At 36.0% G+C, this 16,432-nt stretch overlaps 3 long non-coding RNA genes across 3 annotated transcripts; 1 reads left to right on the top strand and 2 right to left on the bottom strand.

Moving 5' to 3' along the window:
- Nucleotides 1–7,701: 7,701 nt before the first annotated feature.
- Nucleotides 7,702–11,285, bottom strand: LOC125260985. The gene is made up of 4 exons (XR_007183183.1): nucleotides 11,170–11,285; nucleotides 10,393–10,436; nucleotides 9,982–10,109; nucleotides 7,702–7,736 (listed from the first exon to the last, which is right to left on the bottom strand). It is a non-coding gene; the product is annotated as an uncharacterized LOC125260985 (long non-coding RNA).
- A 2,578-nt stretch (nucleotides 11,286–13,863) lies between these two features.
- Nucleotides 13,864–14,745, bottom strand: LOC125260982. Its single transcript, XR_007183182.1, has 3 exons — nucleotides 14,694–14,745; nucleotides 14,306–14,359; nucleotides 13,864–13,998 (listed from the first exon to the last, which is right to left on the bottom strand). It is a non-coding gene; the product is annotated as an uncharacterized LOC125260982 (long non-coding RNA).
- Nucleotides 14,746–15,023: 278 nt separating this feature from the next.
- LOC125260980 lies at nucleotides 15,024–16,170 on the top strand. The gene is made up of 3 exons (XR_007183179.1): nucleotides 15,024–15,297; nucleotides 15,465–15,527; nucleotides 16,138–16,170. It is a non-coding gene; the product is annotated as an uncharacterized LOC125260980 (long non-coding RNA).
- The last annotated feature ends 262 nt before the right edge of the window (nucleotides 16,171–16,432 follow it).

The raw sequence follows: 16,432 nt of genomic DNA, 5'->3' as shown, positions 1-16,432 counted from the left end.
CTGTAGTTCAGTCAGTGAAGCTCTGCCCACAGCAGTCACATCATCAGTGAAGCTCCTCCCACAGCAGTTAATCAATAAATGCTGGAATATTCCCATCAGACGAGCACTGAAGCATCAGGAAGAGCTGAAAACTGCAAAGAACATGAGTGATCCAGAACCCTGCAGAATGAAACACACTGTTAAGATACTGAAGAACAAAGAGGTTGGTGTTTATTCTTCATTCATTCATGATGCTGAACAACATTCATGTTCTTGCACATTTAGATAAACTATCAAATACATACTGAACTTTTAACAACAACATTCATGTTAGAAAGATTCAAGCACTTCTGCATATTTAGATATGCAGTTAAACTATGAAATGATACATAATGTTCTTTTCTAACAAAAGCTCAGTAAAGGGAAGTTTGAGAAACTTTCATACTGATTGTCAACATCAGATCAAACTAAATATTTATGTATTTTACATTTGTTTCATATCTGGTTCACTATTTCCAGGAGTGTTACCCCGAATAGAGGCATTTTCAATACAGTTTTCAACACTGTTATTTTTAGGAATAAACTGTAACACCAAAATGTAAGTAAATGATCTTTCCAGAATGGCTGACAGGGTTGTGAGTGTAACTTGAGCAAAATCTCTTCTTACAGTAACTTTGGTAACAGGGTTGATGAATGCAGTCATTCATTTGCGTAAAAACTGAGACAATGGATTGAGATTATTTTCTTTCCCATCATGCTGTAGAAAGAGCCCAGATGATGTCACTTCCTGGGTGTCACAGTTTATAGAAATCCTCTGGTTTTGAAAGGAGGAAAATCATGTCAGAAGTAACAGGGTTGAGTGAATCATGTAGGACACTGATAATAACACATTTAAAGATGCAGTCAGTCTAGACTTTGAGCATGAGAACTTTCTACAGACACAGCAACGTCGAGATATGACGTGATATATTTTTAAAAACATAACAAATAATTGTTACGGTACACAGGAGGCAGACCCAGATAGCAAACTGACATAGAATCAACGTAGAAACGACGTTTCTCGTGACATCGAAACGACGTTGATCTCCAACGTTGATCCGGCATCAGTTTGCTCATCGGGGTAATGTTGAATCAACGTCAGACACTCCATTCAAATCTAACGGAAAATCGACGCAATTGGTTTGGTTACCAAACGTTGAAACGATGTTGATTTTCAGATGGTTGAAACGACGTTATAGAATCAACACACATTCAACATAAAATCAACCTAATTTGTTTGCTTACCTAACGTTGAAACGATGTTGATTTCAGTTGAGTGAAACGACGTTATAGAATCAACACACATTCAACATAAAATCAACCTAATTTGTTTGCTTACCTAACGTTGAAACGATGTTGATTTCAGTTGAGTGAAACGACGTTATAGAATCAATATAAAATCGATCTAATTGGTTTGCTTACCCAACGTTGATTTCATACACAATTAACACATTTTCTACTTGTTTTAAAAATCTCAAATACTTAATACTAAAAGATAAATTAGTCTGTTTACAAAATAATCACACATCACATTTAGTTAACATTGCTTTAATATTTACAAAATACAGTTACAAGTAGCCTACATTACTATGCACAAAACTTATAAAAGACTAACATAGAAAAGGCATTCACAATCAAATACACACAAAGAGGCATAAAAGTAAATTACAGCCTATTACAAATAGTCTCAAGTTAAATCAATAAGAATAAAACTGCTCATGTTCCTTTGTGTTATTTTCATTGTATCATCACTATTATAAAATCTCTATTAGACTATAACATTTAAAAAATGACTTTTTCTCGAAGTTTAGGAATATTTTAGATTTATTTTATAATTATTATTATTGACATTTATGAAAATTCAAATATTTTAAACATTGCTTTAAAAAATAGACGTGAAAAAGTGCATATTTGAAGTGCATGTATTATATATATCATGTATTATATAGTCTGATACTTTTTCCCCCAACAAGTACATTTTATCAATTCCAAACCAAATCTATTTTAATTTATAAGTGATATTGTTAACAAAGGCACCTTTATTCAGGTGTGAATAATTATTAAACAGGTTTTCTTTCTCAGATAAAATGCTCCAAAAAAAGAGATTTAACCATACTGAAAAGTCACTATTAAAAGCCTATTAGAAGGATGAAATTGGAAAATTAAACTGACCATTGGAAGAGAAATGGTAAATGGATCAGCAGGGTTCATAAAAAAAAGAATGTCATTAAAATAATGGTATTCTATTTTAATATACTTTAAAATGTAATTTATTCCTGTGATCAAAGCTGAATTTTCAGCATCATTACTCCAGTCTTCAGTCACATGATCCTTCAGAAATATGATGATTTATTATCAATGTTGGAAACAGTTGTGCTGCTTATTGCTTATTGTTTATTTATTTATTTATTTATTTTTTGGAACCTGTGATAGTTTTTTTCAGGATTCATTGATGAATAAAAAGTTAAAAAGAATAGCATTTATTAAAAATAATTTCTAAGAATAAAAGTCTTTTCTATAACCTTTTACCATCACTTTTTATCAATTTAACACATCCTTGCTGAATAAAAAGTATTAATTTCTTTCAAAAAAAAGAAGGAAAAAAATTACAGACCCCAAAATGGTATTATCTTTAAATGGTATTTATATTGTTACAAAAGATTTCTATTTTTAATAAATGCTGTTCTTTTTTTTTTCTTTCTTTCTTTTTTTTTTTTTTTTTAACTTTTTATTCATTAAAGAACACTGAAAAAAATACCACAGGTCATAACAATGTTAAGGTGCACTGTTTCCAACAATGATAATAAATCATCATATTTCTGAAGGATCATGTGACACAGACTGGAGTAATGATGCTGAAAATTCAGCTTTGATCACTGGATGTAATACAAATTACATTTTAAAGTATTTTTAAATTGTAATCATATTTAACAATATTACTGTCTTTTTCTGTATTTTTTATGAAATAAATGCAGGCTTGACAAGCAGAAGTGTCTTCTTTTAAAAATATTAAAAATAGTAATGTTTCGAAACTTTTGACCGATACTGTGGATTATATATAAAATTAGTTATGTGGTTTGTCACTGGTAAAATGTGCTTGGGAAAAAAAGATCAAAATATGGACTCAAATTATGCATGCATTGTATTATTATTGTAGCAAAACTGAGCATCTGTGACAGTGGAAGTTGTAATGTAATATTTCAGTTAAGTCATTGAGAAAATGTTTTAGGAGTTGCAAACATGTATTTCTCTCTCTCTCTCTCTCTCTCTCTCTCTCTCTCTCTCTCTCTCTCTCACACACACACACACACACACACACACACACACACACACACACACACACAAGCACAAAACAGCAGTTACATCTTTTCAAATTCTTCATTGCAGGTGCACAAATCCTACAATTTATTTACAAAGTTTGGCAAGTTACTTCCAAAATGTAATACATAACATATTACTAGTTACTGTCAAGTAATTAGTTACATTACAACATTAATGTCTCTAAATTGTAATGTGTTATGCTACTTTTGCGTTACATTTTAGTTACTTTTACTAAAATAACCACAGAAGTATGACGGCATAAAATGCTAAAATGCAGTTTATTGCCGCTCATTATACATCCAGTAAGAGCAATGTGTAAGAGCCAACGCTATCTCACGACCAATTCGTATACGTATTTTACAAGGTGGCTAATTCATACGACCTCACTCCTACGAATTCGAACGATTTGGTTAAAACCCCCAGTGAGGGGTAGGTTTAGGGGCGGGGTTTGGGGTAGGTAATTCGTATGAATTCATACGAATTTGTAAAATACGTACGATTTAGCAAAAACCGTATAAAATCGTACGAATTCTAGGCCTATAGCATGTGTAGGCCAGTGATCCTCAAGGGGGGCTTTGAGGTAACTTAAATTAATTTAAATATATTAATATAATTTAATTAATTGTATTATTAATACATTAAATTAAATATTAACAAACACTATCTGCATATTTTGCGATTGTTTTGGAGCAGCTTATGCGCTGTGTGAAATACAGACTGAACTGCAGTTCAAAAACACCCAACCACATCAGTAACATACGCAAAACTACATCTCTCAGGTGGATAAATAAAACCAGTGTCCCTAAAAAGTTTTGATGGATGACGTAAAGAGGTAAAGACGATTACAGTGACATACGGGAGTCGTACATTAGACATGCGCGAGTCTGATATTGATGAGCAACAAAACGTGTAGGCTGTGCACTCGCGGCTCACTGATATTTCTACATATGTCTTGGCCGCGCTCTCGTCCGGTGCATTCTTTCTCTTCTCCGACACTGAAGCTCAGCGTGGCACCGGTCCATGTGTCTTTTCAAGTGCTTTCTAGAAGGTTTCCTTAGTGCCGCACATAGTTTGCAATATTGCGCTTGACTATTATGTTATTTTCTCTGAAAATAATGGGAGTAGCTATGTCCATCTCACAAATGTAGAATCCATCTCTGCAGTCATCTCAACCATCGAATTCCAGCAGCAGAAAATTAGACACACTATTTTATTCATATATATATATATTTTTTTTTTATCTGGTGCTGGAATGTCTTGCGGTGTTGGTAAAAAATAAAACGAAAACCACTTAATTTCGGGTTAAAATGCGTTGTTGTAAAGTGCGTTACTGAGATTGTAATATTACCCAAATTTTATCAATAATGCGTTATATTACTGCGATAAAGCAAGAAATAATATATTACTGTAGTATAATTACTTTTGTAATGCGTTACTCCCAACACTGTATACAAATATAAACTCATAGGCTCAAATTTTTGTAAAGCACACACAGTCATTTCACACACAGTCAGACATCACTCTGGACTACATTTCCCACAATTCCCCATAGGAACCAATCACACAATCACACCTGTTTCCCATCATTGAGACTTTATAAGCTGCACTCAAACACACACACATTGCTGAGTATTGTTTAGCCCTGCATTGCGCCTTGTTTTCTATACCTTCTGTAACGATTCGGGACTCATGGTAAGATCCATATGCAAGCTTTATTAAATGTGAGCGTGGTCGTACAGGCAGGGGTCAGATTACAGCAAACAGGTACAGCAAGGAACAGGCGAAATCGTAGTCAGGGTACAGGCAGTAGGTCGAGGCAGGCAGATATCACTCACAGAACAGCAGACAAGGCAAAGGTACAGGATCGTAGACGGGAAACAGACAGACAAGATAAACGCTTGGAATTGTACACACAGAGGCAACAAGACTTCGCGGTGAGGTGGTGTGTGTATGAGTCTTTTATAGTCCAGGTAATGTGTGGCAGCTGGGTGTGGTGATTAGTGTGGAGTGATTGTGAAGTGAGTGCAGGTGATAAGCAATGGAGAGGATCATGGGAAATGTAGTCCGGGATGTGACAGGAACAGACGTGATCGTGACATAACGCCCCCTCCCGGAAGGCGCGTCCTCGCGGCATAAAAGGAACAGCTAGGGAGGGAGGGTGGTTGCATTGGAGACCTGCATGCAGACAGGAACGGGGTCCCCAATGCAGGTCCAGGAGCCTCGGGCAGCCACGGCGGGTCAGGAGCCTCGGGCAGCCACGGCGGGTCAGGAGCCTCGGGCAGCCACGGCGGGTCAGGAGCCTCGGGCAGCCACGGCGGGTCAGGAGCCTCGGGCAGCCACGGCGGGTCAGGTGGCTCGGGCAGCCACGGCGGGTCAGGTGGCTCGGGCAGCCACGGCGGGTCAGGTGGCTCGGGCAGCCACGGCAGGACAGAGTCCGAAGATGACCACGGCGGGTCAAAGTCCATTAATGGCCATAGGGGTTTATAGTCCATGGGCGGCCCTAGCAGTTCGGAGCACGCTGATGGTTGCGGCCGTGCAGGGTCCCCACCCACAAGCTCCCCACCCTCTGGTATATGGCCCCCCCAAAAAAGTTCTTGGGGAAATCAACGGTGGCCATGGTCGATTCGTGGACAAGGAGCTCGTGGGGCGCTGGCAGGGCAAGTAGCACAGGTTCTGGAGCGGACTCGACTCGATGGCTGGAACACCCCCTATGTTCCCTTGACACCAAAGGGGCGGCCATCTTGCCCGTAGGCACGTAGGCGAAACTGGCGAAACAGCCATCTTGTCCATCGCATCCAGAGAGAGCTGAGGTGCGTTGCAGCCGGCGAACTTGAGTGCGTTGCAACCGGCGAACTTGAGTGCGTTGCAACCGGCGAACTTGAGTGCGTTGCAACCGGCGAACTTGAGTGCGTTGCAACCGGCGAACTTGAGAGCGTTGCAACCGGCGAACTTGAGAGCGTTGCAAGCGGTGAACTTGAGTGCGTAGCGACCGGTGAACTTGAGAGCGGAGCGGCCAGCGGGGCAAACGGCTGCTCTGAGACGGCAGCAGGCCGTTCTGGGACAACAGCGGGCCCATGCTGGGTCCATGCTGAGGCTGGACATGCTCATAGAAGCTGCTGGATCTAGGTTTGGCGAAGTCTTCTGTAACGATTCGGGACTCATGGTAAGATCCATATGCAAGCTTTATTAAATGTGAGCGTGGTCGTACAGGCAGGGGTCAGATTACAGCAAACAGGTACAGCAAGGAACAGGCGAAATCGTAGTCAGGGTACAGGCAGTAGGTCGAGGCAGGCAGATATCACTCACAGAACAGCAGACAAGGCAAAGGTCAGGACAGGCGGCACAGGATCGTAGACGGGAAACAGACAGGCAGACAAGATAAACGCTTGGAATTGTACACAGAGGCAACAAGACTTCGCGGTGAGGTGGTGTGTGTATGAGTCTTTTATAGTCCAGGTAATGTGTGGCAGCTGGGTGTGGTGATTAGTGTGGAGTGATTGTGAAGTGAGTGCAGGTGATAAGCAATGGAGGATCATGGGAAATGTAGTCCGGGATGTGACAGGAACAGACGTGATCGTGACACCTTGTCTCTGTGTTTCTTGCCCTGTCTGTATTTTTGACTTTGGACTGTTTCCTGGATTGTGATCGTTTATTGCATGCCCTAATATTTGCCTCTTTTTGGACTACTCTTTGCCTTGTCTCTCTTGAACCTGTTTGCTGGTGTTTGACCTGCTTCTGTGACTACTCTCTTTTAATAAAGCTTGCACTTGGATCTACCACCCTGTCATCTCAATCTCAAACATTACAAACATTTTGGCCAATCATGCACATTTCTTGTGTGTATGATTTTGTGAATCATCTACACTGTTTAGCTTACCCTTGTGGTAACATAAAAAAAATATTAAGTTCTAACTAGCACTTGTTTAATAACCATGTCGATTTCAGTTAGCTGCGGTATTTCTAAATCATGGACAGGTAAAACTCATCGTCACCATGGAAGTTTGTAATAAAAAAAAGTGAGCATATGAATTTCTTAATTTATGATTTGTAGAATAGGATTTGTGCACCTCCAGAAGATAATTTGAAAAGGTATAACTGTTGTTTGTGAGAGAGAGAGAGAGAGAGTGAGGAAAAAAAAATTGAAACTTCTAAAAAAAAGTTTCTAAATGAGTTAAAGTTTCTCTACAACTTTAAATTTACTGATGTGTGACTGTTCTTTAAAACTACAAATCCCACTGTCACAGGTGTTCTGTTTTGCTATAGTAATACCCTAACAGAACATGGTAGTAGTCAGCCATCCATGCAAAAGCAGAGAGGTCAGTGTGGTGTAATGTTGGTACATCTGTCCAGGCCAACATCTGATGTCCTGATGCCTTCAACTGGGGATCCCAGAGACCCTGCAATAAAAATAGTACAGTTCAAAGTCCATCGTACACATCCAAAACAAGTATCTCATCTGGTATCACAAATTATCTTCAATTTAACTTTAGCTCAATATACAATTTATGTTTGCATGTAAATTAATTTACATATTTTCAGTCCATCTTCTGTAAGTCATCTTTCAGCCTCCATGCAGTGGTTAGGTATAGTGCTACATTAGAACAGCCTTAAAAAGTATGCCATTTAACTCATATGGGTACGGTTGCATTACAGTTTTAATGGTGTTACTACTGTTACTGATACTGCTTATCAATCCGGTACTTTAACTGTATTATCAGTTTTTTTTTTTGTTGTTTTTTTTTTTTTAAATAATAATAAGAATTAAAATTAACAGAATTAACATTGCATTATATTCTGAAATGTAAAATAAATATAATTTAAAATAGCAAAATGAAACAGCAATGTTTGAACAAAACAAAAGAATGTAAATCTATGTAATCTATGTAATCTATTTGTAAATGCACCAGTGTGCAGCCTTTTTAGTTTTATAAATGTGTATACATAAGATATGATACAACAGGAAACAAAGTACAAACAAACTGACAAATAAACACAATAAAACAAATATACAAATGAAATAAACATTACTATTCAGGTAGCACACTGGGTTATATTACTTACATGGGGTGCGTTTCCCAAAGTGAACTATGGTCGCAAGATCTGTCGTTACCAATAGAGTTCAATGGGAAAAGCACCCCTGAACAGTAATGTTAGTAGACCTTACGGAAATTAATGCACTGTTTATTTCATTTGTATCTTTGTTTTATTGTATTTATTTGTCATTTTGTTTGTACTTTATTTCTTTGTTTTTGTTGTATCTTATCTTATGTACACAAATTTAATTATAAGTCTGGTGAGAGCAGTGCCATGAAAATACTCATTCAAACAATTTTAAATTAGTAAAATGTGTAAAAATCATTTATCATCAAATTTTTGTAGTGTTATGTAGTATTATATTTTGTAGTATTATATTATATTATATTATATTATATTTTAGAAGAATATTCTGAAATGTGTTTATTAGAACTGAACATATTTACAGACTTTATTAGAATCTAACTAGATAAGATCATGGACAGGCAAAACTCATTATCAACATTGTAACTGTAATTGTTTTAGAGTGATTTTGTATATTTCTGTATATGTAAATTAATGTATTTGTTATATGTTCAACTAAATGTGCTACCTGTCTTGGCCAGTACCCTCTTGTACAAGAGATTTTAAATCTCAAGAGTTTTATTTCCAGGTTAAATAGGTTTAATAATAATAACATGGTCATAACCTTTCTAAAAAATAGAGGAGAAAAAAGAGAAAGAAAGAAGAGAAAGAAAACTGATTCAATTATTTGTGTATCCGATTAGAATCTGATCTAAAATTATTGACTGTCTAATGCATATCACAAATGGTCAGATTTGTGTGTCCATGCTGCTCTTTCATTTTCCGGTGTAGTGTTGAATTCTGTGACCCACCAAATTATGTGACCCTAGTAGGTGCTTTAGTGAGGGTAGAGTTAGAATTAGGATTAGGCATTGTCATATTAGCTCTATACAGTGCCTACTAGGGTCATATAATTTGGTGGGTCACAGAATTCAGCACTACACCAGCACTTTGCAACAACACAACCTGCAGTGACTTTCTGCATGTTTCTTTTTACAATGTCTGACATTTATGTTTTACATGGCATGAGAAAGTCACATAGACCACGCAAAATCCGATCAGAGCAGACTGAAATTGAATGAATAAGATTTGAATAGGATTACAAACCACATGTATGTTGCTTGAAACGGATTTGTAAAAATCACATTTCACTTGCTAAATTTGATTGGATCTCAATCAGCCATGCACAAAAATCAGATTTGGACTGAAAGTCTGAAATGTAGCCTTTGTTCTTTATTCGGTCTTGTTTGGATTTTTGTTGTTGTGGTTTATTTTGGTCCTATGTTCCAGAGTTTGTATCCCAAACAATCTATATATCAAAGTATTATTTGAGTATTTCCTTTTTTGTGCACTTTGCTTACAGCAACCCTTACAATATGCAGATGTTCAAATATGTTCAGATGTTCGTGTGAATGTTTTGTGACCCATTCACTGCAGCAATCCTTGCCTAAATGTAATAAATTAGATTTGTGCTGATGTTTGTGAGAGACAAAAAGAAAAAATGACAAAGATTGTTACAGGTGCTCAGTTTTGCTATAATAATACCTTAATAGAACATGGTAGTAGTCAGCCATCCAAAAGCAGAGAGGTCAGTGTGGTGTACTGTTGGTACATCTGTAGGTCCAGGCCAACATCTGATGTCCTGATGCCTTCAACTGGGGATTTTAGAAAACCTGCAATAAAATATAGTACAGTTCAAAATCCATCATATATACCCATTACAAAGTCTCTCATCTAGTACCTGGTATAACAAAGTATCATCCCAGGTTCAAGTTCAAAAGTTTAGCTGAATAGACAATATGTGTTGTACAGAATCGCACAAAAGATGATTTTGACTCTCTGAGTATAACATGGGGTTTTGTGAGAAGTCCAGCTACCTTGTCATGTATTATTTTACATGTAATTTTCATACAAGATTAATTGTGCACAATATAAAACTTCCATGCATTTACAAACCTTATTTGGATAAATACAATGGTACAATATGTTGATGTTCCACTCTAAAAGAACAAGAAAAGACATTTATAACATAGTAAAACAGTATTTTCTGTGGGTTATTTAATAATAAAGTCAGGGGAAGGTCCAGGGGTCAGAAAGTAAAAGTCCTGCCATATTTTTATTCCACCCACTGAAGCATTAATGAGATAAATAAGTGATTAATTGAGTGATGATTGACCATTATTGAAGACACCTGATGTTAACAAGCAGAATCACCAATGGAGAGAAATTACAAATTTATGTCACCATCATGGATATCTGTGTTTGCTTTAGTTGGGTTCTTAAACCATTGATTTTTTAATATTAGATTTTGTTTGGGCTGTTGTAACTGAGTTGTAACAACCAGACAAGCAAAGAGAAAAGATAATCAGGTGTTGTTGGTTATGTTTTCACATAATCATTAATGACCTGAATCACTGAACTCATTTAGAGCCCAATCTCTGCGTTAGATTTACATTATTGATTACAGCTAAAGATCAGCTTTTACAATATAATCCAAAGACTTTTTAAAAGTTGTTCTGATTAATAAAAAAATCTTTCTTTTAGGCACACACAGACATCAACAATCAGCGTATGAATCTCAACAACGGTGACAAGCAACAGATTTCTGTGAAAAATAACTTACATGCCTAAAGTTGTTGACCCTCTGAATCACAGTCAGTATTAAGAAGTAAAAAGTATTCAAGTATTTATCAGTAAAATTACACATATTACATACTGTACATACATAAATACCTTTAAGTGGAATGAATGACTGTGCTGTATGGTGTTGGCATCATTGGCATAGACCTATAGAGAAATAAAATATATTGATAACCACAATATCCTGTTATCATTGTAGTTCAATTAATTATTATAACGACAAGCAATGTAACAATATATTTGTAGCCTACCTCGTTTAGCTGATTATTTACCCTATAGGCTTTTTCAACACTGAAACAACCTGGGGTAATGATTTTAAAATGTTTAAACCTAAAATCTTTCAGTAAAAAGTGTTTATCCACCTCATTCACCAATAAGATGCCAATACACTTAAAAGCTAGCTGAAATTTTACTTCAAGGACAATTGAAGTAATTTTGTACATATCATATATACTGTAATATTACACACAATTTTTGAATATAATTTAAATAAACATATAGGCCTACTATACTAAACTTAATTTATCAACTCAAATTATATACAATTTATCAGTATTTTATGAATAATTAAGAGAAATGTATGCATGTACAGATTAGTTATTACAGAGATTAGATAAAAATATAGATAAAAGTAATTCCCTATACTGGGATATAACATTTTTTTAAAGAACAACTGTAATTAATTTAGCCAAACAAAAATTGAAAGCTTTTGAAAGAACAGATTAAAGATTAAACAGATTAAACAGATGATCTTCTGCCACTGCCACCCTCTCGGTCTGGAGCATAACGCAACCATTTTTTCACTGCCTCTGAAAACTCTGCCTTGGAAGCCTCTTTACCTTGTGGAGTGCTTCGCAACGTACCTGAAACAGTAAGGAATAAAATTTAACCCCTTAAGCCATTTTAAGTGTTGTTTTTTCTGAGTGACATATAAAAAAAAAGTCCAAAGTAGCAAGGAGAGTCAAAAGGTTTGTATTGTTTGATAGAAAACATGGAATAACGAAAATGTGTGCACATCCAGAAAAATTTAGGCAGGTGCTCTATCAAATAAAGCACTTCAAAAATAAATGAAAATCGGCACACTGCCACTGTTGCTCCCAAAGATAAATATGAATAGATAAATTAAAATTTATCTTTGGGAGCAACGGTGGCAGTGTGCCGATTTTCATTTATTGTTTGATAGAAAACTTTATAAAACTGCTAATAAAAGTAAAAAAAATAAAAGTGTGCTCAAGGGAGATTTCACATTTTTTTCTAATTTGAGGTGGAATATCTCAGGAAGGAAATAAGGTAGGGAGATAATTTTGTTTAAGTTCCACTACATTGTGAGATGCATCTGGATTTAATTTTGTGGTGACAGCATAAAGTAGGCTATTCAAAAGTTACCGCATATGGAGCCAAGCCAAGCAAGAAATTAATAAATTATATTAAAAAAAATTATTTATTAGCAAATAACTTAGCACTACTAAGGAGTTACTCAAAACTGGCTACATGCATTTTAAAGTTCAGACTATAAGCTTCCAAATGACATTTATTTTGTATTGATCAAGGCAGCAGTTTTGAAAAACAAGATTTTTTTCGTCACTAGGTGATGCCTGCCGGTGATACACTCCGGTTTAGACTGATTTCTCAGTCACTTCTTAAGAGTTGATCAAAATGGTTACATGCATTAAAAAAGCTATGTTTTTAGGCTTTAAAATGTTATCTTGAGTTATTGATAGTGTGAAATGCTCTTTTGGTGACCCAAGTGCTAAACCAGTCTATTACTTACGGAACATTATCTTTGAGAGATTTGAGGCCTCGAAGCTCCTCTTCTCACCTCGTCCAGCCCAGTTAAAAGAAGATGCCAATTTGTTTGTGAAAATGTAGCTTAACATTTTCCTTTCAGTTTCATCTAATTTATGGCCGCCCACAAGAGAAAGCTGGCAAATCTAATAAAAAGGAGATGAAACACAATATAATGAAACATATTTTAGAAAACTGAATAGGGGAAATAGTCTGGAAACATAAATATATTTCAACAAACATATATTTGTTTTTATTTTTTTTCATACTTATCTAGACCTGGAAATTAAATAAAATTCCATACTTTTCCAAACAGTGTAGGAACCCTGTTAAGCGTAATTACACAGACATACCAATCTGTTTTTTTCAGTCTCATCCATCCTCTCCAAAGCATCAAAATCTTCATTTGACTGTAATGGGAATGACAAGCTGCATTCAGTGTCTGGTGCAGGTACTGGCACTCCCTGCAAGCTCTGAAGCATTGCCCTCTGCTCCTTCAGTTCATTTTTAATGTCCATTAAAACTTTAAGGACATTGCGCTTGAAAGGAGACAACTCTAAAAATAAAGTAAATAAATAAATATATTAAGAGAGAGAAGCCTATAGTTAATTAATAACCTCTATTTACAGGTTTGCTGATTAATTTTTTTTTAAAAAAAAGGAAAAAAAAGGCTTTGATCTTTACCATTAACTGGTTCACTCAGTGTTCCTTGGTGTCCTCCATAGTGTGTGTCCTGGTGTGCTCCGCGGTGTGCGTCCCGGTGTGCTCCGTATTGTGTGTCCTGGTGTGCTCCGTAGTGTGTGTCCTGGTGCCCTCCGTGGTGTATGCCCTGGTGTGCTCCGTAGTTTGTGTCCTGGTGTGCTCCGTAGTTTGTGTCCTGGTTTGCTCCCTGGTGTTTGTCCTGGTGTGCTCTGTAGTTTGTGTCCTGGTGTGTGTCCTGGTGCGCTCCGTAGTGTGTGTGCTGTTGTGCTCTGTAGTTTGTGTCCTGGTGTGTGTCCTGGTGTGTGTCCTGGTGCGCTCCGTAGTGTGTGTCCTGGTGTGCTCCCTGGTGTGCTCTGTAGTTTGTGACCTGGTGTGCTCCCTGGTGTTTGTCCTGGTGTGCTCCAGTTGGACTGGAGGTGTAGTTCACTTGTCTCTCTGAAATAAATATGAGCAAAATAATTTAACAGGATTTTATTTAACATACTCAAATTCTGTGGTCAGCTACATAATTGAACAAGCATATAGAAGCAGCAAGCTTATTTAAAAATACAAGACAAAGATTACTGATATTTGATATATTTTATTCAAAATCTAGCCTAAAAATCTTTAAATTTCATTAGACCAAAAAGGATTTTACAGGATTTGTGGAGCTGGAAGCGCAATTCTAACAGCTAAATGTATGTACAATAATACAATATAAAAGAGGCAAAACATTTGTTAAGAATAACATTGAAACACATACCAAGTAAAGAAAGGCTAGAGACAGCTGGACTGGACTCAAAGCTTATGTCACTTTCTGAAATAGATATAAACAAGTAAAATTAACAGCAAATTTTCAAGACTCAAATTTCCTGTAAACATTTTTGTGTTCTCTGTTTTCTTTTTATTGGTTTTCTCGAAGTGACAACATGCTTAAATGATGAAAAGAAATGTGGTATAATGTTGCATGATCACCAAACAGCAATTTGTTGATTAAAAAGGTTTTGCTGCTGAAATTATGGTTAAGATGTCAAAAAGTGAGTAAAGTCAGATACACACAATTTACACACATTTTATTCAACCATAAATGAAGAAAAGTTTGTAAAATATTCTTTAATTTCATAAACTGAGTGGAAAAAAGTGTATTTTACCATGGCAGTCTGTATTTGTTTGTCTTGGGGTGTGATTTGCTGCATTCATAACAAAAAAAAACACAAAAAAAACAAAACAAACAAAAAAACAAAAACAAATCAGAATGAACAGGTATTAGAGAGACTGAACCAGAGATGCTACTAGAGTAGCCTCTAAATATTTTCACGTTTTGATCTATGACATAAAACACACCAGTTATAACCTGCTTGTGATTTTTTTAAACCTTTATTGTGTCTTAAAAACGGTGATCGCTAATGTAACTGGTGTGAAGAATTTATTGATTTAATCCGACTTGTTTTGTTTATTTCCTTCTGTATTTGTATTATTATTTGTATTTTTTTCTTTTACATTGGTTTATTAATGCTGTATATTTTTCCACATTATTAAAAAGATTGGTTTAGTGAACTTCACGAAATTTTGTTCCTATATTATTGTTCACAAGATATGTGAATATAACGTTAGAATAGCGGAATTTTTCTTTGGGAATTTGTTGGGAACGTTATCAGTGGAACACACCCGCGCGGTTTCCTCTTGCACGACATGCAATCATGCAATGAGGTTGATGACGCATGTTATTTTCGCTTTTCCCCGCAAAATATTCAGGTATGGTGATGTTTCTTGTTTAAAACGCATATTTGTTACTGGAAGAATGTGATTGACTAATAGTAACATTAGATTATGTAAGCTATGTTGAAAATGATTCATTTAATATGTTACTTGATTTAAATGATGTATGTCATGATGCTAACTAATTAGCATCGTATGCTTAGTGTGTCCCAGAGAGGGAGAAGCTGTCGTCCCGTTGCTCCACTGATTATTTCCCCTAATTACAGGTATGTTGCTCTGTTTCAGTTCTGTTTCAAAAAGAAAAGAGATTTAGTTGACTGATAATGAATGTATATGGTACAGACAGTGTGTTATGGGTGAAAAAATCGGATTGAATTGTTTTTGCTGTCTGTGACGCACTTTGTGCGGCCTGCACATGGTACGGTGCTGAATATATCCTGTTCATTCCATTTTTTTTATATACGTAATGTGTGAAATATGTGGTATTTGTATGTATAATTGTTTATTTGCTTTATTATATGATGTTATGTTGTATAAATACTTAATGTATATGTTAATAATGATATTATATATATATATAGGTATTGTATATTTAATATAATACAACGTTATTAATTTTACTATACGCTATTGTAATATATTTATTGTAACAGAATAAGATTATTGATCTGATGTATTAAAAAAAAAAGATATATTTTATAAGCAGTATATAGTTTATTTACATTTATATAATTCTTTTCAATTATTGTATATTTCTACTTGCGTATGAGTCCGATGACGCATGTGCTTTTCACTTCTACCCGCAAAATATTCTGTGTACCAGAGAGGGAGAAGCTGTTGCCCTGTTGCTCCACTGATTATTTCTCCTAATTACAGATTGAGTAAAGTGCTGAATCTTACCGTGTGGTCCTTGTATGTGTGAGAGTGACCGGTCCAGACACGCTACATAAATTTGGTGCTGTGACCCTGGATGCGCCAGATCTGCTGCAGCTGATCGCTGGGGTTCGACAGCGCGGGATCACAACGCTAAGGATGTTCATTGTTGACGTTCTGGTGGTGGTGTCTGGACATTGAACTGAACTGAGTAACTGAACTCTCGTTTTACATTACACACACATTGGACTTTACACTTCGTGCACATTGAACTGTTTTCTGTTTTTGTTTATTTCCT

This window comes from Megalobrama amblycephala, unplaced genomic scaffold, assembly GCF_018812025.1.
Source record: "Megalobrama amblycephala isolate DHTTF-2021 unplaced genomic scaffold, ASM1881202v1 scaffold216, whole genome shotgun sequence".
NCBI lineage: Eukaryota > Metazoa > Chordata > Actinopteri > Cypriniformes > Xenocyprididae > Megalobrama > Megalobrama amblycephala.
Note: the sequence above shows the minus strand (reverse complement) of the source record. Positions and strands in the feature narration are given on the sequence as shown.